At 45.3% G+C, this 21,941-nt stretch overlaps 2 pseudogenes; one reads left to right on the top strand and one right to left on the bottom strand.

Annotated features, from left to right (window-relative positions):
• Positions 1-13,681: 13,681 nt before the first annotated feature.
• Positions 13,682-14,290, top strand: LOC106613055 (phospholipid scramblase 2 pseudogene; annotated as a pseudogene).
• Positions 14,291-15,152: 862 nt separating this feature from the next.
• On the bottom strand, positions 15,153-15,757 carry LOC106613104 (phospholipid scramblase 2 pseudogene; annotated as a pseudogene).
• Positions 15,758-21,941: the final 6,184 nt, after the last annotated feature.

The raw sequence follows: 21,941 nt of genomic DNA, 5'->3' as shown, positions 1-21,941 counted from the left end.
CCACATGAGGTCTAGCATTGTCTTGCATTAGGAGGAACCCAGGGCCAACCGCACCAGCATATGGTCTCACAAGGGGTCTGAGGATCTCATCTCGGTACCTAATGGCAGTCAGGCTACCTCTGGCGAGCACATGGAGGGCTGTGCGGCCCCCCAAAGAAATGCCACCCCACACCATGACTGACCCACCACCAAACCGGTCATGCTGGAGGATGTTGCAGGCAGCAGAATGTTCTCCACGGCGTCTCCAGACTCTGTCACGTCTGGCACATGTGCTCAGTGTGAACCTGCTTCATCTGTGAAGAGCACAGGGCACCAGTGGTGAATTTGCCAATCTTGGTGTTCTCTGGCAAATGCCAAACGTCCTTCACGGTGTTGGGCTGTAAGCACAACCCCCACCTGTGGACATCGGGCCCTCATACCACCCACATGGAGTCTGTTTCTGACCGTTTGAGCAGACACATGCACATTTGTGGCCTGCTGGAGGTCATTTTGCAGGGCTCTGGCAGTGCTCCTCCTGCTCCTCCTTGCACAAAGGCGGAGGTAGCGGTCCTGCTGCTGGGTTGTTGCCCTCCTACGGCCTCCTCCACGTCTCCTGATGTACTGGCCTGTCTCCTGGTAGCGCCTCCATGCTCTGAACACTACGCTGACAGACACAGCAAACCTTCTTGCCACAGCTTGCATTGATTTGCCATCCTGAATGAGCTGCACTACATGAGCCACTTGTGTGGGTTGTAGACTCCGTCTCATGCTACCACTAGAGTGAAAGCACCGCCAGCATTCAAAAGTGACCAAAACGTCAGCCAGGAAGCATAAGAACTGAGAAGTGGTCTGTGGTTACCACCTGCAGAACCACTCCTTTATTGGGGGTGTCTTGCTAATTGCCTATAATTTCCACCTGTTGTCTATTCCATTTGCACAACAGCATGTGAAATTTATTGTCAATCAGTGTTGCTTCCTAAGTGGACAGTTTGATTTCACAGAAGTGTGATTGACCTGGAGTTACATTGTGTTGTTTAAGTGTTCCCTTTATTTTTTTGAGCAGTGTATGTGTGGATTACTATTCAAAATACCAAGAAATCTCCAAGCTCAGTAGGACAACAAGTAAACATCATTACAGCACTAGTCAATCTTCGCAAGGCATGGGGTTCCTGACGTTTTGTGCTCCGACAATGGAAGACAGCTGGTGAGTCAATAAATGTCAAAGTTCTCTACCAGCTGGGAGTTCAAACATGTCACGTAGAGACCTAGATTTCCACAGTCAAACGGCCAAGCTGAGAGAGCAGTTCAGACTGTGAAGAACCTTCTGAAAAAAGCACAAGACAGCAACGGAGATCTTTACATAGCTCTCCTTGAGTACAGAACCGCACCCCTGGATGAAGTAGGTCTCTCTCCTGCAGAACTACTAATGGGAAGAAGGCCGAAGACAAAGATTCCGACATCAAAGAGATTATTAAAGCCAGGACTCTATCAGCATGTCAAGAGCCGTCTCACAAGCAGACAACAGAGACAAAAATACTATTTTGACCAAGGCACACGTAAGATTTTGGTGATGAAGGAAGGAGAATGAGTCAGGATCAAACAAGACAACAAATGGCAACCAGCAATTGTACTTGGAAAACATGACCGGCCAAGCTCATACATAGTACAAACACCAAACGAGAAGGAACCAGAGACACCTGTTAAAAACACATGAAACCACACACCCAGAGAGACACTCCGAAACCAAAATGGACTTACCTTATCCTGTGGAAAGAGAACCTGAAAAGTGTCAGCCTGAAAGAAAACTACTCATCTGTGTGTTCTCCAGTACCAACAACACCAAAACAAACAGCGGAAAGCAACAATATAAACACTGAAATCAACTTGTTATTTTTTTAAAAATTTTTTTATTTCACCTTAATTTAACCAGGTAGGCCAGTTGAGAACAAGTTCTCATTTACAACTGCAACCTGGCCAAGATAAAGCAAACCAGTGCGACAAAAACAACACTGAGTTAAACATTGAATAAACAAACGTACAGTCAATAACACAATAGAAAACATCTATATACAGTGTGTGCAAATGAGGTAAGATTAGGGACGTAAGGCAATAAATAGGCCGTAGTGGCGAAGTAATTACAATTTAGTGATTAAACACTGGAGTGATAGATGTGCAGAAGATGAATGTGCAAGTAGAGATACTGGGGTGAAAGGAGCAACAACAACAAAAATAACACTATGGGGATGAGGTAGTTGGATGGGCTATTTACAGATGGGCTATGTACAGGTGCAATGATCTGTGAGCTGCTGTGACAGCTAACGCTTAAAGTTAATGAGGGAGATATGAGTCTCCAGCTTCAGTGATTTTAGAAATTAGTTCCAGTCATTGGCAGCAGAGAACTGGAAGGAAAGGTGGCCAAAGGAGTAATAGGCTTTGGGGGTGACCAGTGGAATATACCTGCTGGAGCACGTGCTACGGGTGGGTGCTGCTATGGTGACCAGTGAGCTGAGATAAGGCGGGGCTTTACCTAGCAAAGACTTATAGATGACCTGGAACCAGTGGGTTTGGCGACAAATTTTAAGCGAGGTCCAGCCATTGAGAGCATACAGGTAGCAGTGGTGGGTAGTATATGGGGCTTTGGTGACAAAACGGATTGCGCTGTGATAGACTGCATCCAATTTGCTGAGTAGAGTGTTGGAGGCTATTTTGTAAATGACATTGCCGAAGTCAAGGATCGGTAGGATAGTCAGTTTGTTATGCATGTTTGGCAGCATGAGTGAAGGATGCTTTGTTGCGAAGTCTAACCAGATGCCTAGGTATTTGTAATTGTCCACATATTCTAAATCAGAACCGTCCAGAGTAGTGATGCTAGGCGGGCGGGCAGGTGAGGGCAGCGATCGGTTGAAGAGCATGCATTTAGTTTTACTTGCATTTAAGAGCAGTTGAGAGGCCATGGAAGGAGAGTTGTATGGCATTGAAGCTCGTCTGGAGGTTAGTTAACACAGTGTCCAAATAAGGGCCAGAAGTATAGAGAATGGTGTCGTCTGTGTAGAAGTGGATCAGAGAACCACCAGCAGCAAGAGCGACATCATTGATGTATACAGAGAAAAGAGTCAGCCCAAGGCATATTGACATCAAGGAGAGGCATGCGTAGCCGAGTGATCATAGGGACCAGTGGGTAGCTAGGCGAGCTGGAGACACAGCGATTCAGACAGCTAGTGGGCCGGGGATAGCAGGCTAGCAGAAGGTCCTTAGGGGGACGTCGCGATGGAAGAAGTATGTTGTAGCCCCCTCGAACAGTTACGTTGGCAGACCAGTCGTGTTGGATCGGCAGGGCTCCGTGTAGGCAGTGAAAGGGTCCAGGCCAATTGGCAAAATAGGTATTGTAGCCAAAGAAATTGGCTGATGGTCCTCTTCAGCTAACAGTCCGATATCCTCTAGACAGCTAGCAGGCCGCGGCTAGCAGGTTAGCGGATGGGCCTTCGGTTGACATCGCGACGGAGGAGCCTGTTGAAACCCCTTGGGCGGATTACGTCGGTAGACCAGTCGTGATGGATCGGCGGGGATACGTGTCAGCAGAAAAGGGGTCCAGACCAATTGGCAAAATATGTATTGTAGCCCAAGGAGTGGCTGATGGGCCTCTTCAGCTAGCCGGGAGATGGGCCTAGCACGAGGCTAGTTCCAGGCTCACTGGTGCTTGCTTCGGGACAGAGACGTTATCCAGGGGGTAGCCACTCGGATAGCAGCTAGCTAGCTGCGATGATCCAGGTGAAAAGGTTCAGAGCTTGCGGTAGGAAACCGGAGATGTGGAGAAAGGAGGGGTGTATGCTGGGTGAACAACATTCAGAAATCTCTTCCAATACACATTGCCTGTGAGCATCAGAGGTGAACCAGTTGCATACAGAGCTCGAGCAAGACTTTCATCAGCATTTCTCTGGCTACGTTACTCCATTGAGTCAAAAAAACTTCTGAGTCCAGGAGGACCATGAGCTGTTGCTATCGACAAGGTGTCTGATTCATCATTTTCACCTCAAATAGAAGTAGAGGGACTTTTGTCAGAGGTTGCTTGTTGTGAGCGCTGAGGGAACTTTATGCACTTGGCCAGATGATTCTGCATCTTTGTTACATTCTTCACATATGATTTGGCACAGTATTTGAAAATGTACACAGCTTTTCCTTCTACATTAGCTGCAGTGAAATGTCTCCACACATCAGATAGTGCCCGTGGCATTTTCCTGTACAGATTAGAAAAAAACGGTCAAAAAAACCCAACTACAATTCCATGTACAGATAAATAGTTAAGCAGTTAGATTAAACAAGTCCTTTGTAAAATAAATGTTTTAAAATGAAACATGTATGGAAACTGTTGAATTAACAAGTTAGAAATGATTTAAACACACTTTGCTGTGGGCTACTATTTACTAGTTAACAAAGAAATCATGTATGTCATATATATTCACTTCACCCAGTATTGTAATCAATTCTTACCAGAAAGCATGTAGTCCTTGGCTCAGGCAGTGTAGTAGTGTGTGCAAGATCTTGAGAATCAGCTGTACATGTGATTAACCAAAATATGCCACAATACCTAGAATTCACTTATGTATATCCCACAAAAACTTTTTTTTTGTAACAGTATTTTTATTGGAGTTTCACAATTTTCACCCATATTAAGAGATACAACAACAAAGACAAGGCAAAAAAACAGCACTCACTTACACATATCCGTATGTATGCACGCACATACACACACACACACACACACCATTTTCCTCTCCCCGCTCAGCGCTTCTCTCACCCCATCCCCCTCATTGCGTCTCTCAATACATACATTTTAAACAAACAGAAACATAAATTTAAAAAAAAAAAAGCTCAGTTTAAACCAAGAAGTTGGGTTCCCCACATGGAACGTACAGTGTAATTCTGAAATACATAGATCACCATTCTAAGAGAATCCTTGCAGCATAATAGCTGATACTTCAGGTTCTAGGTAATTTAGGTAAGGTTCCCATACTTTGTAGAACTGATCTGTCTTAGAATGCAATGTACATGTCAGATATTCCAGCGGCACCCATTCAAATAGTATCTTATGCCAATCTTTAATAGAGGGAACCTTATCACTAATCCACTGTAAAAGTATGTTTTTCCTCGCTGCGAAGGTGAGGATGTTGTAAAGCCTCCTCTTACCCACAGAAGTAACATGCCTACTAGCGAGACCTAACAGTAGAGAAACTGGGTCCAATTCTAGATCGACCCCTAGGATCTTTTAAATTTCTTGCAGAACGCCAGACCAATATCTTTGTATTTTGGTACATGACCATAAACAATGTGTTAGGGTGCCTGTATCAGTTTTACATTTAAGATATTGAGGAGAAGAGGAAGAGGGGCTAAAAGCATGTCTGCGATTTGGGGATATATGCAATCTGTGTATTATTCTTAATTGAATTGCTCTAGTACGATTACATATAGATATTGTTTTTGCATATTTCCAAATGTCCTCCCACATCTCTTCGTCAATAGTAACAGACAGTTCTTTCTCCCACACTTGTTTCACCCTCTGTGTCGACAGCAGAAAAGGACCTTAAAGCATCATAAAACAGTCTTACAGACATTTTCCTTTGTGGGAAAAAAAGCATTCTTTCAATGACAGACATATCAGGGTTGCCAATTAAGGTGGTGCTCTTCAGAATATAATGTCTTACTTGTAGGAAACGGAAAAAGTCCTGCTTTGGGAGTTGATATTTCTCGACCATCTGCTCAAATGACAATAAAATCTTATCCGCAAATAAGTCATTTAGTCTGCGTATGCCCTTATTAAGCCAAAAGTTAAAGCCGGCATCCAGCAATCCTGGGCCAAAATCTGGGTTGTTAAGAATTGGGGTAAGAGCAGAGGTTAGTTTGGACCTTTCCTATTTTGAAAGAGAAGTCTCAATGTCTAACCAAATAGAGCAGTCATCATTTGTGATCCAGTCAGAAATATAACATAGGTGGGCACACCACTGATAGAACCTGATATTGGGCAGATCCAAGCCACCCATAGAACTTGGCAGCTGCAATATTGCCATCTTAAGTCTTGGCTTGTGTTTACTCCATATAAAGGAACTTAGCCATCCATTTACATCCTTTATTACCTTATTGGAGAGTAATACTGGGATCATTTGGATTGGGTAAAGTAGCCTAGGTAAAATGTTCATTTTCAAGAGGGATATTCTACCCAACCATGAAATCAGAAGAGAGTTCCAGCGCTCCAGATCCTGTCTTATTGTGTCAAATAAGGGAACAAAATTGGCTTTGTACATTTGTTGGAATTTAGGAGTTACAAATATACCCAGATACGTAAAACCTGAGGGAGATCATTTAAAAGGGAAGGGGGGGAGAAGTATTAGGTACAGAGTGAAGGTTACCAAGTGGCATAGCCTCTGATTTAGTTAGGTTAATCTTGTAGCCTGAGAATTCACTGAATAATTCAATAATATTAATAAGAGATGTGATTGAAGTCTCGGGATTAGAAATGAATATCAGGACATCATCAGCATACAAGCTTATTTTATGGTGAACATCACCAATGAGCAGCCCCTCGGCCAGTGGTTCCATAACGAGTGCAAATAGGAGGGGGGACAAAGGACAGCCCTGTCTGGTACCTCTGTGTATAGAGAAGCTATTTGACCTTAGTCCATTAGTAAGGACAGCAGCCTGAGGATCATCATATAAAACTTTCACCCATTTTATAAAGTTGTCCCCCAGACCAAATTTATTCAGAGCAAAGAATAGGTAAGACCACTCCACACGATCAAATGCTTTCGCAGCATCTAGGGAGAGCACAAGACCATCCATAGCACTTCGTTGGTAGACTTGAATTACATTAAGAAGCCGTCTGACATTGTTACATGACCTACGGCCCTTAATGAAGCCAGTTTGGTCTCCTTTCACAATTAGTGGCAGTGAGTCCTCTAATCTTGTGGCTAGAATTTTAGAAAGCAATTTTCTATCCACATTCAGAAGGGAAATTGGTCTGTACGAGGAACAAGACTCCGGACATTTTCCCTTTTTGAGAATAAGTGATATGTTGGCTTCTCGCAGCGTTTGGGGGAGCTGGTCATTTGAAAATGAGTGGTTAAACATATCACGCAATGGCTCAAGGATCAGGCCATGGAACTCTTTATAGAACTCACTACAAAACCCGTCTGGTCCTGGGGCCTTACCATTTTGCAGATTCTTAATTGCGAACATTATCTCTTCCTCAGTAATAGGGGCATTAAGGAGAGACCTCTGTACTTCGGAGATAGTAGGGAGCTCAATCTTAGAAAAGAAGTTCTCCATTAACTTGGGTGCGTCATTTGGCAGTTCTGAGGCATAAAGATTTGCATAAAATGTCTTAAATTAGTCATTTATCAATTTATTTTCATATAAATGATTGCCATCAGAATCAGTAATAGCCGCAATTGACTGTGAGTCAGCTCTCTTTTTAGCTAGGTACGCCAAGTACTTTCCTGGCTTATCGCCATGTTCATATAGCTTTTGCTTGACAAATCTCATTTTCTTTTCAGCGTCCTGTGTTAGGAGAGAGTCCAACGTTGATCTAAGGACTGATATTTCCTTTAATAGGGCAGGAGTCGGAGTTTTAATGTAGTCCTTCTCTTTAGTTCCTAATTCACCCTCTAGTGTTTTTTGCTTTTCACGCTTTTTCCGCCTCTTAGTGGCTACGTATGACATAATCAGACCCCTGGCGTACGCCTTACAGGTTTCCCAAAGGAGTGAGGGGTTATCTGTTGATTGAGAGTTAATAGAGAAAAATGCTTTAAACTCTGTAATAAAATATGATGTGAATGTATGGTCTTTAAGAATGGTTGTATTCAACCTCCAATGTCTTGACTGATTGAATGCCACGTTGAGTTTTATGTCCAGGATCACCTCCGCATGATCAGATATGACTATGCTTCCTATCCTAGCGGATAAAACAGACTGCAGCGACTTCCTGGGCATAAAAAAGTAATCTATTCTAGTCTGACATCCATGAGGTGCAGAGAAAAAAGTGAACTCTCTGTTGGAGGGATGAAAAGCTCTCCAAACATCAGCATACCCCAGATCATCACAAATAGCTGTAAGTGACTTAGCTTGAGGAGAGAGTGAGGCTATACCGCTGGGAAATTGATCAATAAGGGGGTTCAACAAACAATTAAAATCTCCTCCAACCACTGCAGTGTCTGAGTTTAATTCTGAAAAGTCTAGAAATACCTTAGTGACGAAGTCAGGGGGGTGGGCAGGGGGGAAGTAAATATTCATTATGGAAATGTTCTGCCCTTGTAAAGTACCATTAATTATAACAAAGCGACCCAATTTATCTTTCACACACTTCAAGACCTTAAGTGGTAGGTTATTTTTCACAAGAATTGCTACACCTCTACTTCTGGATGTAAATGATGAGAAAAACACTTGACCAAACCCCCCTTGTAATTTCAGATGCTCCTTATCATCCAAATGAGTTTCTGGCAACAGGGCAATATAAATATTTTCTTTTTCAAAAAAGACAGTACCTTCTTCCTTTTAATGGGGTTATGGCTCCCTCTAATGTTCCATGTACATACACGTAGTCTGTTACCTGCCATTGCGCTTTGACCATTCAATATCCAGACTGAATCCTACTGTAAAAATGGGGTAGTACCTTTTTCCATGTGTTGAACTCTCCTCTATCTCACTGAGCATAAACAAACGATATGAACCCTGAACTCGAACTATACTAAACCCAAAAATTAAACATGTAAAGATCCAAAAGTGGGTTTTCCCACTAGCTAACATGCAGGGGATTTCAACCTTCCAATGTAGACTCTTAAGTCCGCATTGCCACTCAATAGCCTCATCCTTTATATATGTGGAAATTAAAATCAATAGAAGAAGATTGAGGCTCTTCCACCTAAAACCAAGCCTGGGCACCAATATAGATTCATACATATCTCAGTCTGAGCTATAGCGGCAGTTACTTTAGCAAGAAAAATAATAACGATACGAATATTACTGAACAGGAGCACATGAGAACTTACACCACTGTTTCATGATCAGATTCAAATAAAATAAAACGTTATCCAATGCTGCGGAGGTGCAGCTTAAAGTTATTTACCCGAGAGAGTCAATAAACGCAGCAGCTTCTTCAGGTGTGTAGAGTTTTTTAGGCGATCTGTTGACCTTAATCTTCAATGTGGCCGGGTACAGCAGTGCGTAGTCCATCTTCATTCTCTTGAGTCGAGCCTTCACCTCAAACGCTTTGCGCCTTCGTACAACCGCTGTGGAATAATCATTGAAGAATGAGACCTTTGGACCTTTACGTTGACTACCGTCAGAACCGATGTTTCTAGCCGCATCCATGACGCGCTGCTTGTCGGTAAAGTTGTGGAACTTTATAACCACTGGTCGTGGGCGCTGATTGGGACCGGGTATTGGTGCTTGAGAGCGATGGGCTCTGTCTAGCTTCACACGACCAGCCTTAGTGTCCATTTGCAGGTAGCCAGGGATCCATTCCTCAAAAAATGTTACTGAACGTGTCCCTTCAGAATTTTCCGGGAGTCCCACAACACGGATATACCATCTGCATCCTCGATTATCCAAGTCGTCAATGTGCTCCGCCATTTCGCGCACCTGTTTCTCAAGTGCTTTTATCTTAGTGTCCATAGATGTAGTTGAAGTTTTCACAGTAGCAATTCTTCCTTCCGCCTCATCAACACGTTTGACAACCCTCTGTAGTTCAGCTGAATGGCCTGCTATTGCTTCCAGGACTGTTCTTATCTTAACATTGATCACTTTAGTAATGTTATCCGTCATCCTTTGAATCACCAGGTCCATTGTGCCTGGATCCGCAATGTTGTTAGCTTCGCTAACGTTAGCTAGCTCCTCCTGCACATCTACAGGGATGGCGGTTTTGGTCGACTTCTTAGTAGTTCTGTTGGGCATGTTGTTGGAGATTTTTGAGAAATAGCCGTCAAGGCTCATTGTAGGGTAACTTATTTAGCCAATTCTACCACTTTTTCAAGCTAGGAGATTAATGTAAGAATATACATTTACGAATGCCGCGTGAGCTCGCTGAAACACCGCGTTCTCTCTACGGCGCCATTTTGTCCCCCTATAAGCTAACTTTTTTAAAATGAATTTAAGCATAATTACCAAAATTCCCGGGCTTAACTTCCCATGGAAAAATTCTGGAAATTTACCGGAAAGTTTCCGACCCTTTGCAACCCTATGTCTGGCCATCCCCTTTTAACTGTTTCTGTGACCAGTCTTAACTCTTCATCTTCTGCTGTTGCTGTTTTGAATTGCTGCCATTTCTCTTCTGAAACAGGAAGTTGATGAGCGATGTACTTTACATCCAGCTCACCATCCAGCAATTTCTCTCTCTGTTCCTTCAGGTATGCTTAGCTCAGTGCATCAGCGATGTACATCTCCTTTCCTGGTTTGTATTTCACATGTAGACAGTATCTCTGTAGTTTAATCAGCTTTCTCTGCAGTCTGGCTGGTGCTTTCTGGAGCAACTTCTGGAAGATTGTTTCCAAGGACTTGTGGTCTGACTCCACCTGGATCTGGTTTCCATACAGGTACTGATGAAACTTCTCACAGTCATACACCATCGCCAGTAGCTCTTTTTCAATTTGAGCGTATCTCTTTTGACAGTCTGAGGGATCTTGACCCATATGCGATTGGCTGACCATCTTGCAGGATCACATCGCATTGCTGACAAGTGTTTTCAAGCTTTTGAAGCTGTTACTGTGAAGACTCTCAGCACCACTGAATGTCTCCTTCCAGCAGTTGTGTGTCAGTAGTGTGCTGATATCTGAGAGATTTTGGATGAACTTTGCGAGATACTGCAACATTCCCATGAACCTCTGAAGTGTTGCTTTGTCCTCTGGCTCTGGCATTTCTTGTATTTCTCTGACCTTTTCGGAGTCTGGTTTCAGGCCTTTGTTTAACACATGTCCAATTTAGCGAATTTCTGTCATTCTGATTTTGCACTTTCAGTTTCAAGTTAATGCTTCTCAGTCTGTCTAGTAGCTGTCTCAGTCTCCAGTCGTGCTGCTTGGTGTCATCACCCCAGACAAGAATGTCATCCATGATTTTCATGACACCTTCCAAATGCTGGGCGAGGCATCTCTGGAACACCTCTGGAGCGGACGCGATTCCAAACAGCAGTCTCTTGAATGAATACCTCCCAAACGGCGTATTGAACGTGCAGAGTCGGGAGCTCTCTTCATCCAGTTGGATTTGCCAGAATCCTTGGTTTGCATCAACTACTGAAAATACCTTGGCGTTAGGGATTTCAGCAACAGCATTTCCCTGTCCTTTGTTCAAGCTTGAATATTCTCTGTACTAAGCTCATTTGCAGACAAGCTGATCTTCCAAGTATTGCAGGTGCATCTTATTCTATCACTTGAAATTCCAGTTCAAACACTTTCTCTTTGTATTGACATTTGAGTGTTTTCTTGCCCTTTGGCTCCATCTGGTGGCCTGAATACGTCACTAGCAGTCGGATTTTTGCATGGAATCGCCACTCACATTCACTGTCAGCGTTTTCAAGTCTCTCATGGACAAGACATTACACTCAGCTCCTGTATCCAGCTTAATAGTATGTTTGTGGTTGTTTATTTTCAGTGTTTCTGGCCACTGCTCATTCTCAGTATTTTTCTCATTGACATTCACTAGCCACATTTTTCTTGGCTCACAATACGTTCGGAAAAGCTATTTTAATACATCCAAGTCCTCTACATCATCATCAAAATCAAAAGTATTGGATACCTTGATTGCATCATCTCCGGCTACATGCAGGAATGTGGCACATTTCACTTTTTCTGATTTCTTGGAGAAGCCACTGGCGATGATATAGAGGTTGAATTTCTAGATCCACATATAAAGGTTGAATTTCTGGATCCACACTCCAATTTTCGGCTACATTTCCCTCTAGGTTCAGCGTAGTTGGCGGTCTCATTTGTTTGATATTTTGGAATGTTGAGCTTTCCTTGTATTACTTTTTAACTTCTGACACCATCTAATATATTAGCACACTGAGGCAGGGATTTGGGTAGAATAACAAAATTTATCAGATGTCATGGGTCAAGTGCAAGTACAGATGATCACGTAGGAATTAGTAACAGTGCCACCCTCAGGCACTCCAGGTAAGTACATGTACATACATGACACCTCAAATACACTACAAGTTTTACATTTCCTGCATTTCAGGAAAGTACTCCTGCAACAGGGTGAACAAATTAAGGTCCTACATATGTACAGTATTTCTTACACTCTTCTTTTTTGACTGGAATTGTGTTGTTTATTGGTAATAAGTGTAGCAATTATTCCAGTTTAAAATAGTTTAGCAAAATACTTTACTCATCAGATGGTGCTGCTGTCTCCTCTTGTTGTAATAAAACGAGTCTGTGACCGTGGTTGCGGGACACATTTTTTGGGTGTGCCCTTTTTTTTGGAGTACATGGCCCCCAAAAGATCTTTTCACGTCACTGATGGGCAGTGAATTCTATTCGCGACAGCCAGGGTGGTGCTAGCCTCGGGATTCGCTAGCGAGCGCTGTTTCGTTCCTCAGGAACGCAAGCATACCATAGACAAGTGCTTGCAGCGTGCATTCGTAGAGGGAACAAAAATCAAGACTTCGGACACACTTGTGTTGGAGCGCACCAAAGCACCTTTCTACACCCACACAGCCTACGGAAGTGAAGAGTATCTGGTCACAGGTCAGTAGATCGTTAAACTGATACATCAGTCATTCAGCCTATTCATTTTCATCAGGAAACTACTCGAAATGTAGCTATGTGTTAACATCTATCTGTGCATGTTGACGGGAGAATGTACAGACAGCTAGTAAGGTTACTAAGGAAACGCATCCAGAGCTCTTAAAAAAATCCATGCTGTAGGCTAGGTTGGAGATGGTAAACATTATTTTAGCCTTTCTGTGTCTGTCATCCTCATCAGAACACTTCAGGACAAACAGGTACGTTCATTTTATTTTGTTACTGTAAAAAAAGAGTTTGTAACACACTGAATCATGAATACAGTGTTTTATAAGCCCATTGCCCATGTGAGCTGGGCACCCTGAAGATGCAAGACACTAATAATAAATAAAATAAATACAAAGCCCGTAGGCTTATTCCTACACAAGTTAGCTGGTCTAGTTAGGCATGCTCTGCTACACTTGATTATGCCTACTTACCTTTTTTTGAAATGAATGATTATTCTAAATTCTCTCTTAAAGCAATAGGCTATATATACCTAAACTATTAGTTTTGTATTTCTCTTAGGCTACCTGCTGATTTAGAAAATATGGAATTCCATTTTTGGTGTGTGTTTTGTTGGGTCTTTTCGGAAGTGAAAGTGCATTGTTCCCATGCCACCCAAGGTCTTGGATTAATTGGCACTGGCTTAGGTCAGGCGATCATGAACGAGGCCATGACGTTGGTGCCACATGGCCATAATACTTCCCACCCAGCATACAAGAGCCCCTAAGTCCCTCTACCCCCAGGCCTCTACCCTGCACCCATGAGCCCCGGAGTCCCTCTACCCCCAGGCCTCTACCCCGCACCCATGAGCCCCGGAGTCCCTCTACCCCGCACCCATGAGCCCCATAGTCCCTCTACCCCCAGGCCTCTACCCCGCACCCATGAGCCCCAGAGTCCCACTACCCCCAGGCTTTGTGCCCCCTAAGGATACTGTGATGATGCCTGCCCCTCTCAGACCACTAGCCTGCCCTCCAGGACTGGAATACCTGACTCAGATCAACCAGCTCCTCATCCATCAGAAAGTGAATCTGGCTGAAGTGGTTCTGGGCTGGGAGGTGAAACATAACAACATTGTAAAGAACAATGTCGGGCAGCAAGTGTTTGCTGTAGCAGAGGAGAACGACTGCTGCACTCTACAGTTCTGCGGCCCCGCAGGACTGTAAACTCCTGCTGCTTCCCCTGCTGTCTGCAAGAGCTGGAGGTGCAGAGTCCCCCTGGTAGCCCTATAGGATGCGTGGTGCAAAACTGGCACCCTTTCTACCCTTAACTTACCATGCAGAACGAAAGGAGAGAACCCCAGTTCAAGATCAAGGGGCCGTTTTGTGACTAGATGCGGACCAGATGTTGTCTTTGAGGTGAAGCCAGTGGATGAGACAACGGCAGTGGGGAAGATCAGTAAGAAATGGGTTCGATTGCTTCAGGAAGTTGTCACAGATGCAGATAACTTTGCAATCTCCTTCCCCATGGACCTGGAAGTGAAGATGAAGACGCTGTTGCTGGGAGCCTGCTTCCTCATCGACTTCATGTACTTTGAGAAAAATAAATAACTTAATGTCTCAAATGAACCTTTACTCCCACACTTTCTACTGTTAGTGGACTATGATAACTCTTGAATGTGAAATAAATGAATGATCCTCTCCTTAACACTTTTCTGTATAATTAACGTTTTTTTAATGAACTCTCTATTGTTCTGACATACAATGTATCATAAGTGCACCTTCTAAGTAGGCTACAGTAATAAAGTGGATGAATTAAAAAGATAGGTGCATGGCTGTAGACATTAGAATGCACAGTATTTTCATACAATTGACAGCGTGACGACACTAGCGGTTAGGGCGTCATTGTAAATAAGAATTTGATCTTAACTGGCTTGCCTAGTTACATAAAGGTTAAGCAAAAAATGTAAAATTCTCTGCTCTGTTTGGTGCAAGGTGAAGTCTCAAAGCCATTGCAGAGTCTAGTGGAGTGAAAATCTACCCTACGTGTGTGGCAGGGCCTGAGGAGAGGCCACTGTCAAGAACGAGAGCTAAGAGTGGTCTCAGGGTACATACATTAGGCTCAGGATCCAAGGTTGATGTACGTACTAAAGACTATATTTGAAACTCATAATTAAAATAACACACTTTCAGTTGACAACTTATGATTTAGCAAACAAAGGACAACAGAACATAGTAACCCACTATCTCCTGGACCTCTTTTCACTGAATAAATGCAGCAGGTGATATCCCAGATTATGCCTTTAACATTCTATTAACGTCACATTTCAACATACTTTACGTTTAGCATCATTGGATGGAAGTCCTAAATTCACACTGTTTTTGTTTCATTTCAATCCTAGTGTTGTTCAGTGGGCAGAAAATGGCACCCATAGGGTTAGAAATGTAATCAACCTCTTCTACTTCTCTCAAGTTACATGAAGTCGATTTAGAAGCAGGCTCCCAGCAACACCGCCTTTACCTTCACATCCAGGTCCATAGGGAAGGAGATTCCAAAGTTATCTGCATCTGTGAAGACTTCCCGTAGGAATCCAACCCACTGCTTACTGATCTGCCCCAGCACCACTGTCTCATCCAGAAACTTCACATCAAAGTTGATCTTGAGCTGGGGCTCTCTCCTCTTGATCTGCACAGTGAGTTTGGGCAGGTAAGGGTGCCACTCCTGCACCACATAGCCTATGGGGCTACCAGGGGGACTCTGCACCTCCAGCTCTTGCAGGCAGCAGGGGAAGCAGCAGCAGTCACACCTCAAAGGCCGCATCAGGGTCATCACTTCCTCTCCCAGGTTGTCCTGGATGTGAAGGGTGAAAGGTCGGTCTCGGCCCAGAGTGCAGCATTCCTTCTCTGCTACAGCAAACACTTGCTGCCCGACACTGTTCTTTACAATGTAGTTATGTTTCACCTCCCAGCCCAGAACCACTTCAGCCAGATTAACTTTCTGATGGATGAGGAGCTGATCAATTTAGTCAGGTTTTCCAGTCCTGGAGGGCAGGCTTGTGTTCTGAGAGGGGCAGGCATCATCACAGGATCCTTAGGGGGCACAAAGCCTGGGGGTAGAGGGACTTTGGGAATCATGGGCGCGGGGTAGAGGCCTGGGGGTAGAGGGACAACGGGGCTCGTGTTTGCTGGGTGGGAAGCATTATTGCGCATACCTCGGCCATGATTGCCTGTCCTAAGCCAGCAGGGCCAGGGATCATCACAGGAGCCTGAGGGGTGTAGTCTCGGATCCTCCATCCTCAGGGTCTGGTGGGCAGTATGGCACCTTCCTGTAGTGGCTGGCATGGATCCAAGTAGACCTATTAGCTACGCGAACAGCAACACCTGGTATGGTCCAGTCCACCTCTGCTGGTTCCAATGCCTTCATCTCAGGTCTCACCACCACTCAGTCACCTGGTTGCAGTTTGTGCAGGATCCCCACCAGAGGCTGGGGCAGAGCTGCTTTCACCCTGGGAAAAATAGTCTTCAGAACATTGTTTAGAGCAGTACAATAACTTATCATGTCATTGTCGCAGACCCTCAGGTTCAGCTTGTTCTGTAGGAAAGGGGCCAGGATCTCCTGGGGGGCCAACCCAGTTGTTATGTGTGCCCGCCCCCTCATGTACATCAATGCGAGTGGCATTACCGTGACCCAAGGGAGGCCAGTTCCTGCCATGAGTTTCACCATCGTAATGTTCAAACAATTCAAAATATGAATTTATACTTTCAGTTCTACTTTCCAATGAACTTCTCATTTCCTTTCTTTCCCACTGTCTTTGTTACTTTCTATTAACTACATATCTCTTCCTCTCAAATACCTGACTTTCCATTTTACAATCTCTACTATACTCTACCGCTGTCTTTAATAATGCGTTACTCTACCAGGTAAATCTACCACTCCCAACTTTTGACACATGGTACTGGTACTTGTTACGAACCGGCTCAGAGTTCGCAACAAAAGGGAGACAACGTGGAGACAAGGAGTATCAAAAATATATATTTATTAGCTACCACAACCAAAAACAACAAGGTGTCTGCATGGAGAGAGTCTTCCCCAATGACTGTGGAAGAGGTCTCTTTATCCTGGGACACAGCCGGGCCCAGGTGCTTCCCATTTAGCTGACGACCCTTCCAACTCCGCCCACCGGCATCCTAACAAGGAAACAAGAACAGAGAGAATACGGCAGACAGAGTGGGAGGGTCGTCACATACTGGCCATGCGCCAACTTAGCAAGGTAGGGAAAACAAGAACGTGGCAGAGTTGGCAGCCCAGCCGGGCCCAACCACAGTTTCTGCACATTGTCATATGTACACAGCCTCTTCCACTTCCTCAGCTCGACAGGACCTACAGAAGATCGCAAGTCTGAAATGTCATTGGGGGAGAATAGATTCATAATAGGATGTGAACCCATCTGCAACGCAGGAGAATCAGTAGACACAGCTGCTGCTTTGGCTGCCAAATCAGCCATTATGTTGCCCTTGGAGAGTTAGTATGAGCCAAACATTTACATATAGCTATTTCCGAAGGGAGAGGATAGCTTTCAATAGGTTATCAACAAGTTTCCAATGAGTAATAGTTTTCCCAGGGGACGTGAGGAACCCACGCTGTTTTCACAATGTAACAAAATCATGTACTACCCCAAATGCATAGCGGCTATCTGTGTAGATAGTAACTGACTTATCCTTCGCCAGTATACAAGCTCTTGTGATTACAAAAAGTTCTACAGCCTGCGCTGAGAGATGTGGTGGCAATTTAGCACTTTCAAGTGTGGTTGCCGCTGTTGATACAGCATAGGCAACAAGTGGTTCTCCTTTCTCAGACCTCTGAGTGGAGCCATCTATAAAGATTTCCAATTCAGCATTCTGCAAAGGGACATCAGTCAAATCTGACCTTGGTTTAGATACAAGCTCCACCAGCGCTATGCAGTCATGGGTTTCTCCTGTCCTTAGTTGGTAACAATGTAGCTTGATTTAGCACAGTGCACCTTTTCAGGGTCACATGTGACATGGTTAGAAGCACATTCTGATAGTGCCTTGCTGGAGTCAGATGAGCAGTCTTAGCCTGTGAGATGAGAGCATAAACAGCGTCTGGTACATGCACAGTTAGTTCACACATAGCAACAATGTCAGCACACGCCAGTACAGCCTCGGTAGCTGCAGCAAACAACACACCAGACACACTCGCCACGCCATCCAATTGCTTAGAATAGTAACCCACTGGTCTCTGTTTCCCACCCATGGTCCTGAGTCAACACAGAAGACATAATCCCATTCTTCTTTCACACACAAACAGATTGAAAGGGTTTAGAATGTGTACAGGGAGACCCAGACATGGAGAAGTAGTCATGAGTTGTTTCAGTTTCGGCAGTCAGTCATTCAGGGGTCCATTTTATCTTATCATTCATAGCCATCTTGTGACCGTAAATGAGATCTAAGAAAGGCTGGACATCCTCGGCATAGTCAGGCAGCCACGCCCTACAGTACCCTGTCATACCAGTCTGTGACATCATGTGTCATTTGGTAACAGGCTATGGGACAGAGAGAATAGCTTGTACTCTCTCTGGACCCAGCTGTCTGCCATTGGGAGTGATCTAATTTCGCAAAATCCTTTACAGTTTGGGAGAGAAGTTGCAACTTTTAATTTTAATATAATATATATGTGCCAATGCAGCTGAAAAAAATTGCGGGGGACTCAATGTACCTCCTTCCGAGGAACGTGAAGCAAACCAGAACTGTGACTCTGGTGCACCGGGAGTACAAAAAAAACGCATTAGCCAAATAAATCACAGAGAACCATTCTGCTGTGGGTGGTACCGCCCCCAACAGAGTAGTAACATTAGGAACCACTGGGGCACGGGCAAAACTGCATCGTTCACAGGCCTTAAGTCCTGGACAAACTTCCAATTACCTGAAGGTTTTCTAACAGGCAAGATAGGGGTGTTACAGGGTGATTCTGGACAGGGAATTAAAGCGCCATTAGCTAACACGGATGCATGAACAGGGTAATATCTGCTATTGCCTCAGTACTGAGTGGATACTGTGCTCTAGACGGGTGCCTGGTATCTTTAGGAGTGACTACCATTGGCTCAGCTCCCTTCATTCTCCCAAAATCATACTTGTCCCTTGCCCATAGGCATTCAGGAACCCCTCTCAGGAGGGGCGAGTCTTCACTCAACAACATGATATTGGTAGAAAAAGAAACCTGATCAACCCCATGCACACCCCTCTCAGTTGGCGTTTCCCAACAGAATGGGTAACAACTTGTCAGTGTGCTGGGTGAATAATTTGACCCATCAGGGCGCATCTCCCAGTCAATAGCATCAACCAAGCATTTCATCCACATTCCAGTATCTGCCCATTCTACTCTGTCTGATTTTGCCAGGGACACGTGGTGCGCTATCCTCAAACAGGTAGAGCTCTTTCTGTGTAGGGGTTAGATTAACCCCTAAAGCACAGAAATCCCTGCTACAGTATACACCCTCACACTGCACTGACTCATCCTGTAATGTAGCACACAGCCATTGCTTCTCATAATGGAGATCTCTTGTCAATGGTGCAAAATGGGAGGTGCAATGTATGCCCGCTTCAGACTTGAAACCGCCCTCGTAGCCCCAATTGGTTTTAGCCATTGAGAAAACACGAACAATATTGGGCACCTCATTATCAATATCCACTGAATAGTACCAGTCACACAGTTCTTACATCAGCATCAATTGCTCCCCTCCTCCTTCTCCTGTACTGTACAACTGTTAGCCCACTGGGACCACACGTTATGTTAATACCAATTTACATAGGAGGTCTCTGCCCATGGAATTGACAGGGCAGTGATCAGAGAAGAGGAATTGATGCTGACATTTCTCTTCACAAAAGGAGACAGGCATAGTTACATGATCTCTGAATGGGAGGCCTGAAGCCCCTACAGATTGGACTGTTTCACTAGAAATGGGAGGCTTCTTATTAGCCTTACAGTCAATCACAGACATTGTAGCTTCTGTATCAACAAGAAATATTATTGACTCACCATTGACACAAGCCTCCACGGTTGGCACTACTCTGGGAAGGGTGTGACTCTTTAAAAACAAATGCTCTGGTTGCTCTGATGATTCAAACACAACTGTCCCTATCTTCTCATCAATACTCCTCCTGTCCCTGTCCTGGATTGTACAGGGTCGTCTGTGCAGGCATCCCCGTCTGCCAAGCCCCAGGTTGGCCTCTGCCTTGAGGGACTTCTTGTGGGCCCCTACTGTTGCTGTTGCTGGACCCCGTGAGGTAGCCCGCCCTGCCATTGGTTGGGGGGTGGCTGCCACGGCTGTTGTTGGACGGGGGGGCGTCCATGCAGGTGCTCCACTCCACTTCCACTTCCCTCTCCTCTGGGGTCTCAGTCCGCCCCACCTTTGCTCTTCTGTGGCTCAGAGCAGTCAGCAGCAAAATGACCCAGCTTCCTACAGTTGTAGCACTTGTGCCCGGCACCCCCACGTCCTGCCCCCACCGGAGCTGCACCCTGGTAGAACGTCAACTGAGCAGCCTGCAGCTTCTGTGTCTTCACCTTTTCTTCTTTATTTTTTTCTTCCTTCTGAGTACTTTGTTGTTTCTCAGCATGCTTGCAGTGCTGTACTCCCGTTGCTAATGGCTCAGTCTCCCAACTGATACAGGTAGTCCTCACAGCTATCTCCAGGTCCGGTGTTAGACCCCTCACCAGGGCATCTTTCAGCAGATCCCCATATGCATGTTCGTTTGGTCTGATACCACTATGTAGCCTGCAACAGGTCTCAAGTCTCTTTCTGAAAGCCTCCAGGCCCTCATCTTTCTTCATAGGGCATTCTCTGATGGCAGTCCAGTCGGTCTTGGTTGGATACATCTCGACAATCCTGGTGAGGAGCTCCATTATCTGGTCCTGGTACGCACCATTCTCAGCCCACAGGTAGTTGCAATCAAACTGTCCCTGTACATCCGCCCACCCGAGTCCCAATCAAACTGTCTCTACATCCGTCCACCCGAGTCCCAATCAAACTGTCTCTGTACATCCGCCCACCCGAGTCCCAATCAAACTGTCTCTGTACATCCGCCCACCCGAGTCCCAATCAAACTGTCTCTGTACATCCGCCCACCCGAGTCCCAATCAAACTGTCTCTGTACATCCGCCCACCCGAGTCCCAATCAAACTGTCTCTGTACATCCGCCCACCCGAGTCCCAATCAAACTGTACCTGTACATCCACCCACCCGAGTCCCAATCAAACTGTCTCTGTACATCTGCCTACCCGAGTCCCAATCAAACTGTCCCTGTACATCCGCCCACCCGAGTCCCAATCAAACTGTCCCTGTACATCCGCCCACCCGAGTCCCAATCAAACTGTCCCTGTACATCCGCCCACCCGAGTCCCAATCAAACTGTCTCTGTACATCCGCCCACCCGAGTCCCAATTAAACTGTCCCTGTACATCCGCTCACCCGAGTCCCAGTTTATTTTTACAGATATGGGCTATCTCGGTAGCAGATGGTTTGTATTGACCCACCAATACCCTGATCTCTGCTGAATATTTCACAGCGTCCTGGTAGGTCTTCTACAATGTCTTTGATTTCATCATGTCTCCACGTCCTCTGGACATACACAATTGGATTCCAGGCTGTGGCGGCAGCGTCATTGGCATTGTCAGGTTGACGCTGAGGGTTGGGACAGGCCATCAGAGGATATTGTTGATACAGGCCTGATGCTGGGTCGTACAGGGAGAGGGTAGAGGCACGCCTCTCCGTCCTGGCCCGTAGACGGTCCTTCAGTGGGAGAGTCAGCAGGGGTGCCCCTCTGTCCTCACTTTCCACACTGGAGCTGGGTGGAGGAGCCTTGAGAAAAGGATTGTTGGTCTTCATTCCCTTTTGGCGTGCTCCCCCCACTGCGTCTTCAGTGGGACGGGCCGGGGTCACCCTAGACCCTGTCAGGACTTCAGTCAGGCTTCGCGCCAGATGATCACCGGGGTGTTGGGAGATCACTGGGGTCGTCACCGGGGTGTTGGGAGATCACTGGGGTGATCACCGGGGTGTTGGGAGAGACAGGGGGTGGGGCAGCAGGTTGCAGTGGTTTGGCATCCGCCGGATCAGCTGGAGGCGGCGGAGGAGGCGGCAGATTCGGCAACATTGGATAGAGAGTTTGAGGAGTAGCATAGGGAGGGGGACAGTCTCTGTCATCATCATCTTTCCTATTCTTTCTGACTGTTTCATATTTTCCCTTC

The sequence above is a fragment of the Salmo salar genome, chromosome 09 (assembly GCF_965601325.2).
Source record: "Salmo salar chromosome 09, fSalSal1, whole genome shotgun sequence".
Lineage (NCBI taxonomy): Eukaryota > Metazoa > Chordata > Actinopteri > Salmoniformes > Salmonidae > Salmo > Salmo salar.
The sequence above is the reverse complement of the archived record's forward strand: the minus strand, read 5'-3'. Positions and strand labels throughout refer to the sequence as shown.